The sequence below is a fragment of the Euprymna scolopes genome, chromosome 38, assembly GCF_053919585.1.
Source record: "Euprymna scolopes isolate OS-2025 chromosome 38, ASM5391958v1, whole genome shotgun sequence".
Lineage (NCBI taxonomy): Eukaryota > Metazoa > Mollusca > Cephalopoda > Sepiida > Sepiolidae > Euprymna > Euprymna scolopes.
In genome coordinates this window covers 76,459,564-76,467,852 of record NC_136519.1, presented here as the reverse complement: position 1 = coordinate 76,467,852, position 8,289 = coordinate 76,459,564, and positions in this window count along the sequence as shown.

Below are 8,289 nucleotides of genomic sequence, written 5' to 3'. Positions count from 1 at the left end.
ATTCTTCCAGTGATTCCATATGATCTAATTTTCCTTAGAAGACCATCGTGCCATACCCTGTCAAAAGCCTTTGATATATCAAGGGCCACCGCTCTACCCTCCCCTGTTTTATCCAATGAACGGTATATACGTTCAGAAACTACAGTTAAGATATCTGCTGTTGAACGGGCTTGCCTGAATCCATATTGTTTGTCAGTCAAGAGTTTAGCAGCTGTTAGGTGCTGGACTAGGGCTTTATTAACTAAGGACTCAAATATTTTGGCGAAAAGCGGGAGGAGGCTAATGGGGCGATAATTTAGTGGGTCAGTTCTTTCACCAGAATTCTTGAAGACTGGTACCACAGAGGCGGTTTTCCAGCAGTCGGGAAAACAAGATTCGTTAAGGCATTTATTGTAAAGTTTGGACAGAACTGGAGCAACCTCGGCAGAGCATTTTTTTAATAGCACAGCCGGGATGAGATCTGGTCCACATGCTTTAGAGGTGTCTAGGTTTTTTATAATAGCATGTACCTGAGAAGGGGTGATTTTCAAGTCGTCAAGTGTGGCGTCTGTTCGCAGAGGAAAATCAGGGAGTGAGTGGTGTACCGAGTTCAGTGTGGAGTTTGAGGCAAACCGACTGGCAAGCAGATTAGCCTTGTCAGTTGCCGTGCAAGCAACCTCATGATTGTTTGTTAGTGGGGGAATAATTGACTGTCCATTATTAACTACGCTGTTGTAGATTTTCCAAAAATCCCGGGTTCCTAATTTCTGCGCTTCGATGCGCTTTCTGGTAGTTTCAGAGTAATCTGACTTAGCTGTGTCTATCACTCTCTTACAATTATTTCTAGCTTCTATAAACTTCTGTTTATTTGAGCTGGACTTATGTCGATTGAATCTGCGGAACGCATGCTGCCTTTGACAAATGGCAGCTGCACAAGCAGAAGTAAACCATTGGGGGGAGTGGGGCTTGCTGTAGTATTTCCGTGCGGGAACATGTGCTTCAATAGCAGTTTTGAACCATTCAGTTGTCTCATTTGCACACTGTTCCGCTGGAAGAGTAAAGATATTTTGCCATGGGGCATCTCTGATGAGCTCCCTGATGGCTTCCCAATCAGCCTTTTTGTAATACCTCGTTGTTTTGAGTAGTGGGTCTTCAGTTTTAGGGCGAGAATTTAGGCTGATTTCTACCATTATCACAGCGTGATCAGCATTCCCGAGTGGGCTATGGGCATTTGTTGTACAGTCATTGGGAACTGTTGTCAGAAAGAGATCTAGAAGTGAGGCATGTTGATCGTGCTGGTCTGGGAAACGTGTCGGAAATGTAACCATCTGAGATAGGGAATGAGATATAGAGAAGCTATATGTGGCACTACCAGCTACGTCTGTGTGATTTGAGAATCCTAGCCAGTTACTGTGGTGGACATTGAAGTCACCAAATACATGTATTTGTGCGCTAGTATCGAGGGAGAGTGCTATATCTATGCTGTCTGAGACTTTGTTTATTAGGGTACAGTCTTGGTTTGAGGGAGAGCGGTAGAGAAAATATAAGTAGCTAATATTGTGTTGCATATTTAGTCTGAAGCACATAAAGGCCTGGCCCTCTGATTCTAGTTTTATTTCTCTAGTTAGGGGGAGGGTGTTTCGAATATAGACTCCAAGTCCATGCATATGTCTGTCCGAGTCCTTACGGTAGAGTGGGAGATAACCAGGCATGTTAAAGTGGTTAGAGGGAATGGAGGAGTGAAGGTTAGTTTCACTTAATGCTAAGATATCCGGGGTGTTTACAAGGAGAAATGACTCAACATCATCTAAGTTAGTTCTAAGCCCGCGGATATTAGTAAATGCAAGCCTCAAGGGAGGAGGCAGGTTGGTTTTCTTTGAGTTTGGTCCTGGTTTAAACGTAACTTTTGCTTGAGCTGTCATTTCATTTTATTTTATTTAAAAGTTTCAGTTAGGGTGGATGAGTGAGGGGGTGCTGGACAAGTAGTTGTGCAGAATACCAGACATGCAATACAAGTAGACCATCAGCTGTCCTCACCCACAGGATTGTGGCCTCAGGAAAGCCCACCGGGGATGAGTGCAGGGTCCCTTTCCATGCGCGACATGGCACTACAAACATCCCGATATTTTACAACTGTTGATGGAGCAGCCGCTCTAAGCGCTACCAAAGAGTTAGGGCTCCTGTACTATCAGTCGGAAACAGCAGCCAGGAACTGTCAATCCGGTACCCTCAATCCATTAGGCAAAGCCAGCCCAGTCCAACTGCACTGACATATATGGCACTGAAGCACCCCACTGTGTCCAGTTAAGGGGGATGGGATGTGGCAGGAGTGGGGAAAAGCGGCGTTCATTACCCTAGTCAGGAAACAAGGTCAACCACTGGGTGATTCAAGCGAGTCCCTGTGATAGTACCTCTACGCCTGGCCAATAGGCAAAGAAGGAGTATGAAAGCCGAGCGATAGACAGAGTCTATCTCCTCCTTAAGCAGTTTAGGTTTGCCAACCGGTGATTTGTTTGAGTCACCAGCTCTAGGAAGGTTGTCGTCCAGGACTGAAGAGACCTCCCTCCCCTAGGTTTAGTTTCAGAGTTTTCCTTCTCCTAGACGGATGGCCTGGGAAGACCTACGGGTCCATCAGCTCCGAGGGGGTTCGCCCCGCGCCTGGGTCCTAATCCAGGTATTTCTGCGACCCCGCATGGGTAGTTAATATTTATTGGTTATTTAGGTTAATATCTCCTGGAAAAATCGGGCATTTAGGTTAGCTTCTACAGAAGATTTTCACTCCTCAAGTGTGGTTTAAAAAGGGCATTATTATGCTGTCCATTTTCATTTATACTGAGAGAGGGTATACGTAAAATTCATGCAGTGGAAGCAGTTAAATTTGCTACAGTATTGGATCGAGAGAGTCGAGTTGATGTATGGTTAGATATAGTTTTGTAAGTTTAGCAATGTATGGTTAGATATGGTTTAGTAGGTTTAGGAATGTATGGTTAGATATGGTTTAGTAGGTTTAGGATTAGGATAAAGTGTTAGAGTATGATCTACTTTCTATTAGAAATTCTGATTTGGTGCCCAAACCGGACATTTAGTAAGACTGAAATATATATATGAATGATATATATATATATATATATATAATACAGATTTGAGGTTTGAAAAAAAAAATCACTCGACCGCCAGTCGAGTGTTAGGGAAAATTTACTCGCCCCGAAATATTTTTACTCGTCCGACTTTATGTCTTTGTTTCAGTCAATAATAGTAAATAATTTTACAACAATTCAAGAAATTACCGTGTGTATAATCTCAGAAGAAAATATTTGTTTAACTCTTGTAAATCAACTATTTTATTACTACAAACATTTCAGTAAATATTCAACAAAACGTTAAAATACAACACCAGTTTCTTTATATAGCATCATTCATATTATTGTTCCATAGGAATAAGAATCATTTCTTCGGATGCTTGACGGAACGATGCGTTCTTTCCTCTTTCAAATGTTTGTCTTTACTTTTATAAGCATGAAGTGTATGTAGTTGTAGCGACGAAGAATTTTTCTCCCAATGAATTTCAAAATCAGATAGCTAAATTAAGGCGGCATTTTGACTACACGCCGAATGTGTAAATTTGACCTCTTGTTGAACTTTAGCGTGGCCACCCTTTTTTTTCAATACGATATTCCAACGGTCTCACAGCTAGAGATGAAAGAATTCACAAATGATGAGACATAGGTCATTCTAAGTCACCGCATATTTGAGGATCGTAAAATAAATTAGTTTTTTTCCGTTTCTTTATTTAAATTTTATCGACTGGCGGGCGAGTGATTCACGACTTTTAGTCGGCGCAAGAACTTTTTAATCGACTGTGGCGATCGGTCGTGTAAAGTCTCAAAGGCTGTATATATATTCATAGACACACACACACACACACACACACACACACACACACACACACACACACACACACACACACACACACACACACACACATATATATATTTAAAACAATATATATATTTTTTTTTCTTCTTAGATTATACACACAGTATATATATATATATATATATATATATATATATATATATATATATATATATATTGTTTTAAATATAATTATCCACTGACACGTGTTTTGTTGCCTACGACTCATCAGAGTGGCTAAATCTAGCTAGATACGAAATCAGGACTCCATGATTAGAAGCCTAAACCTTTACCCCTGTTTATTTATATACTATTTATTTGCTTTTGTTTGCGATGCTGTTGAATGAATTCAGTTATTTATACGAAAGTGCATTTTTACCTTATTTTTTCATTTTTATTTTTATTTTTTATTCAATTTTCACCCCAAACAAGGCACAGTGCTGCTTTGAATTAGGGGGCTACTATCGGGGACATAAGTTGCTGAGGTATTATGAAGGGAGATGTGTGGCAAGATGTCTTTTCACATTACAGCTTGAACTCCTGCAAGTTAGTCTCAATGTAAGTTGGGACTAATATATATATATATATATATATATATATATATATATATATATATATATATATATATATATATATATATATATATATGTATATATATATATATATATATATATATATATATATATATATATATATATATATATGTTATGTCACTTCTTTAAAAAATAAGTTGTTAAAGTTGAGCATTGTCTAGAAAATAAAAAAGCCTTGCTGAGAGATCGTGACTTCCAGTCATTCGATCACTATTGATCGTCTGAATTAACGTCAAGCTTTATTAATTCCGTGGCAGTTGATAATGAACATGGAATGAAGTTAAATGTGGCTTCGTTGCGGTAATCGTCACTTCCTGTACTGATGATTGTGAAAGCATAAAATACTCGTGTCTATAAGTAAAAAAAAACTTATAATTTTAGTATGTATATATATATATATATATATATATATATATATATATATATATATATATATATATATATAGAGAGAGAGAGAGAGAGAGAGAGACTTGTATGTAACATACTGAGTTTTACTGGGTTTGTGTAATTCAGTAAATTTTCATATACCAATAAGTTTTAAGCCAAAGAGAGATGACTTAAAAAGTAACCTATAAAATTATCATATTTCATAATTGTGCATTAATATATTGTATAAACAAAACCAAGACTTAAAAAATGTGTTGATAGCAACAGAAAGTGTATTTTATTTTAAGTTACAATTGTTTCCATACCAGTTCGACAATTTCAAGTATTATGGCGTTTGAAAATTTTCACAACCAGCATTTCTTCAGACTTCTTGAATAAAAACACTCTTGACAATAGAACATTTAAAAAAAAAAAAAAGCCCTTAACGGAAAAGAGGCATGTGAAAAAAACATTTACCTTGGAGGCATCCTCCGTGAAAAGAAGCCTATTCAAATATTAATATATCACCTAATTTTCGTATCCTTATTTAAAAACCAAGTCATAAGAAGTTTCCACAAAAAACCGGTAGTCATTTAAATTTTTTTTATATATCCCATTCATTGAATTCCTGAATTAGATTTCTGTATTTCTTTATTTCACATAATTATTTTTTTTTAAAGAGTTTTTTAAATTTTATTTCTATATTTATAATATGGGCAATAGCAACCTTGCAAACTTGTCGAACTGGTATGGCAACAATTGTAACTTAAAATGAAATACATTTTCTGTTGCTATCAACACCTTTTTTGAAGTCTTGGTTTTGTTTATACAGTATATATATATATATATATATATATATATATATATATATATATATATATATATATATATAGGCATAACCACTTATCAAGGCCAGAGACCACTCGAGAATAAGGGTTAAGAGTGTACAGTAGTCAATTGGACAATATAGTAATCGTTAGTAATGGAAATTCGGTAAATTTGTTAACTTAAGTGGAACGGCTCATCAAGAACTTGTTTACATTGGACTTGAAGACAGTCAACTGGAAAGCAGAATAACGGAAAACAATTCCACAGGGGTGCAGTTCTAAGAAAGAAACTTTGTTCATGGAATCTACGTTTAGGTTTAGGCACAGATGAAGAGGGGGAGGAATTATTGATAGTGTTTTCAGCCAAACGAGTATTTCTTTTGAAAGTTTGGCGAGGGGGGACCGTATATTGAAGCTCAGTCGAGCAATTCCCATGAAAATAACGATAAAGCAGAGACAAACTCGCACATCTCTTTTGTGAGATAGAGGTTGCAGGGAAGATAAAGGGATATCTCCTACGAGGCTACAAAGTCTATCACGGCAGGATAAGTCCTTTCTAGCAGCTCCTGTCCAGATATTGCCATATCTGGACAGGAGCTGCTAGAAAGGACTTATCCTGCCTTGTATTCCATCATTAAACGTACCTGGCTCTTATATAGATAGAGAATTGCATCAGCAGTGAGATATCTACAGGATAGATAGAAGGATCCCACCATTTTCCAGCGGCCTTGGCAACAGATTTGATGTATGTATTCCATTTCAGATCAGGAGTAATGGTCAAGCCCAGAAGCTTGTCAAAACATGAGGTCTCCCCAAGACAAGAGCCATTCATTTCAATTGATGCCAGATGGAGATCAGAACATTGATGATGTAAACATAGAAGCTCGGTTTTAGATACATTAAAAATAACCAGCCACCTGTTTCCCCATTGTACCACATGATCAGAGGAGAGAGAATCGGAGAGAACTTGGTCGTTTACAGTCTTAGATGTGCTAACATAGATGGTAATGCGATCAGCATAAATGTCTATGAATGATGTAAGGATGTGATTTGGAAGATCATTAATGTAGATGAGGAAAAGGGTTGGTCCCAGGATGGACCCCTGAGGGACTCCAGCATTAATACTGTGAGCTTCTGATTTTTGTCCATCAACCACTACTCTTATGAACCTATCAGAGAGAAATGATTTAATAATTGAAAAGACATTTCCAGCTATGCCATAGCTGGAGATCTTGTGAAGTAAACGTTTATGCCTATCAAAGGCCTTTTATATGTTAAAGGCAATTGCCCTAGAAAGGTTGCCTCCATCGAGAGATTCACTAATCCTATGAGATATAACTGTAAGCACATCTGCTGTAGATCTAGCAGAATGGAAACCATATTGTGTGTCACTATATATATATATATATATATATATATATATATATATATATATATATATATATATATATATATATATAGACACACACGTGCACACACATATTCAAACAAACATTATTAAATGTAATGGAGACACTTTGCTTCATGATTCTTTTTTTTTAATTTAATTTTTCGATTTTCCGTATAATCCTTTTTATATAAAAATCGAAAATATTAGTAAATGTTCCATAGTTGTTACTGTCACGAGCGCTTTCGATTCGTCCATGAGTCATCTTCAGGTGTTGAGAAAGTTAAAGGAGTGAAAATGGAAATTAAAAAGTGAAAAGTAGAATATACATTAAACCGCGTTAAGTGATGGTAAGTTAAAATATATAAAATCGATGAGAAATCGATTAAAATATAGATCGATTAAAAATTCGAGTATTGAAATCGGCAAGTGCGTGGGCACTGTTGGCAAAGTCTGTCCCTTGCGCGCTATGCACATTTTAATATATTTCTGCTTTTCTCGAATGCAATATTATTTATATTACGGTTCTAATATTAATAAGTTCTAACATATAACGCTTCAAGAATTTTTAATTTTTTAATAATATTTTTACGTTGTATAATTTTTGTGTTGTCGACGAGGACCATTCTAATATTAAAGGGGGGACAGTTGTGTTCTTTTATCAAACTAGTATTGTTTAAATGCACGGTGGTTTGCCGGGACAACAGTGTCGTTGTATGCCCAATGTATGTATTATTCATATATATATTTTCGGAATTACATTCTCCTAGAGAACATTTGAATTTATACACTACATTGGTTTGTTCCAACGTTTTTATAGCCGGTGAAGAGTTGTTTTTAACCATGAGGTTTTGTGTTCTAAACTTCTTGTAGTAAATAATAAATTTAATTGTAGAGTTGAGGCGTCAAATATCTACGAACAATATTTTTAATTGTATTTTCTTCGATTCTGAAGTTAGGTGTCATTTGATTTTGGTAAAATATATTAATGGAGTTTGCATTACGGTGCTTACTAATATTATTATTAGGGGTTTCAAGGGATTGTAGCATTCGTTTTATTTGTTCACCAACAATGTAATTAGGAAAATGATTATTGATGAGTACCTGTTTAATGTTTTTTTTTTTTAATCCAATGAGTAGTGCTTTTTTGTGGATATCATTTTTGCGCGATTTAATAAATGTTTAATTATGGCTATTTCGTACGTATGTGGGCACTCACTCT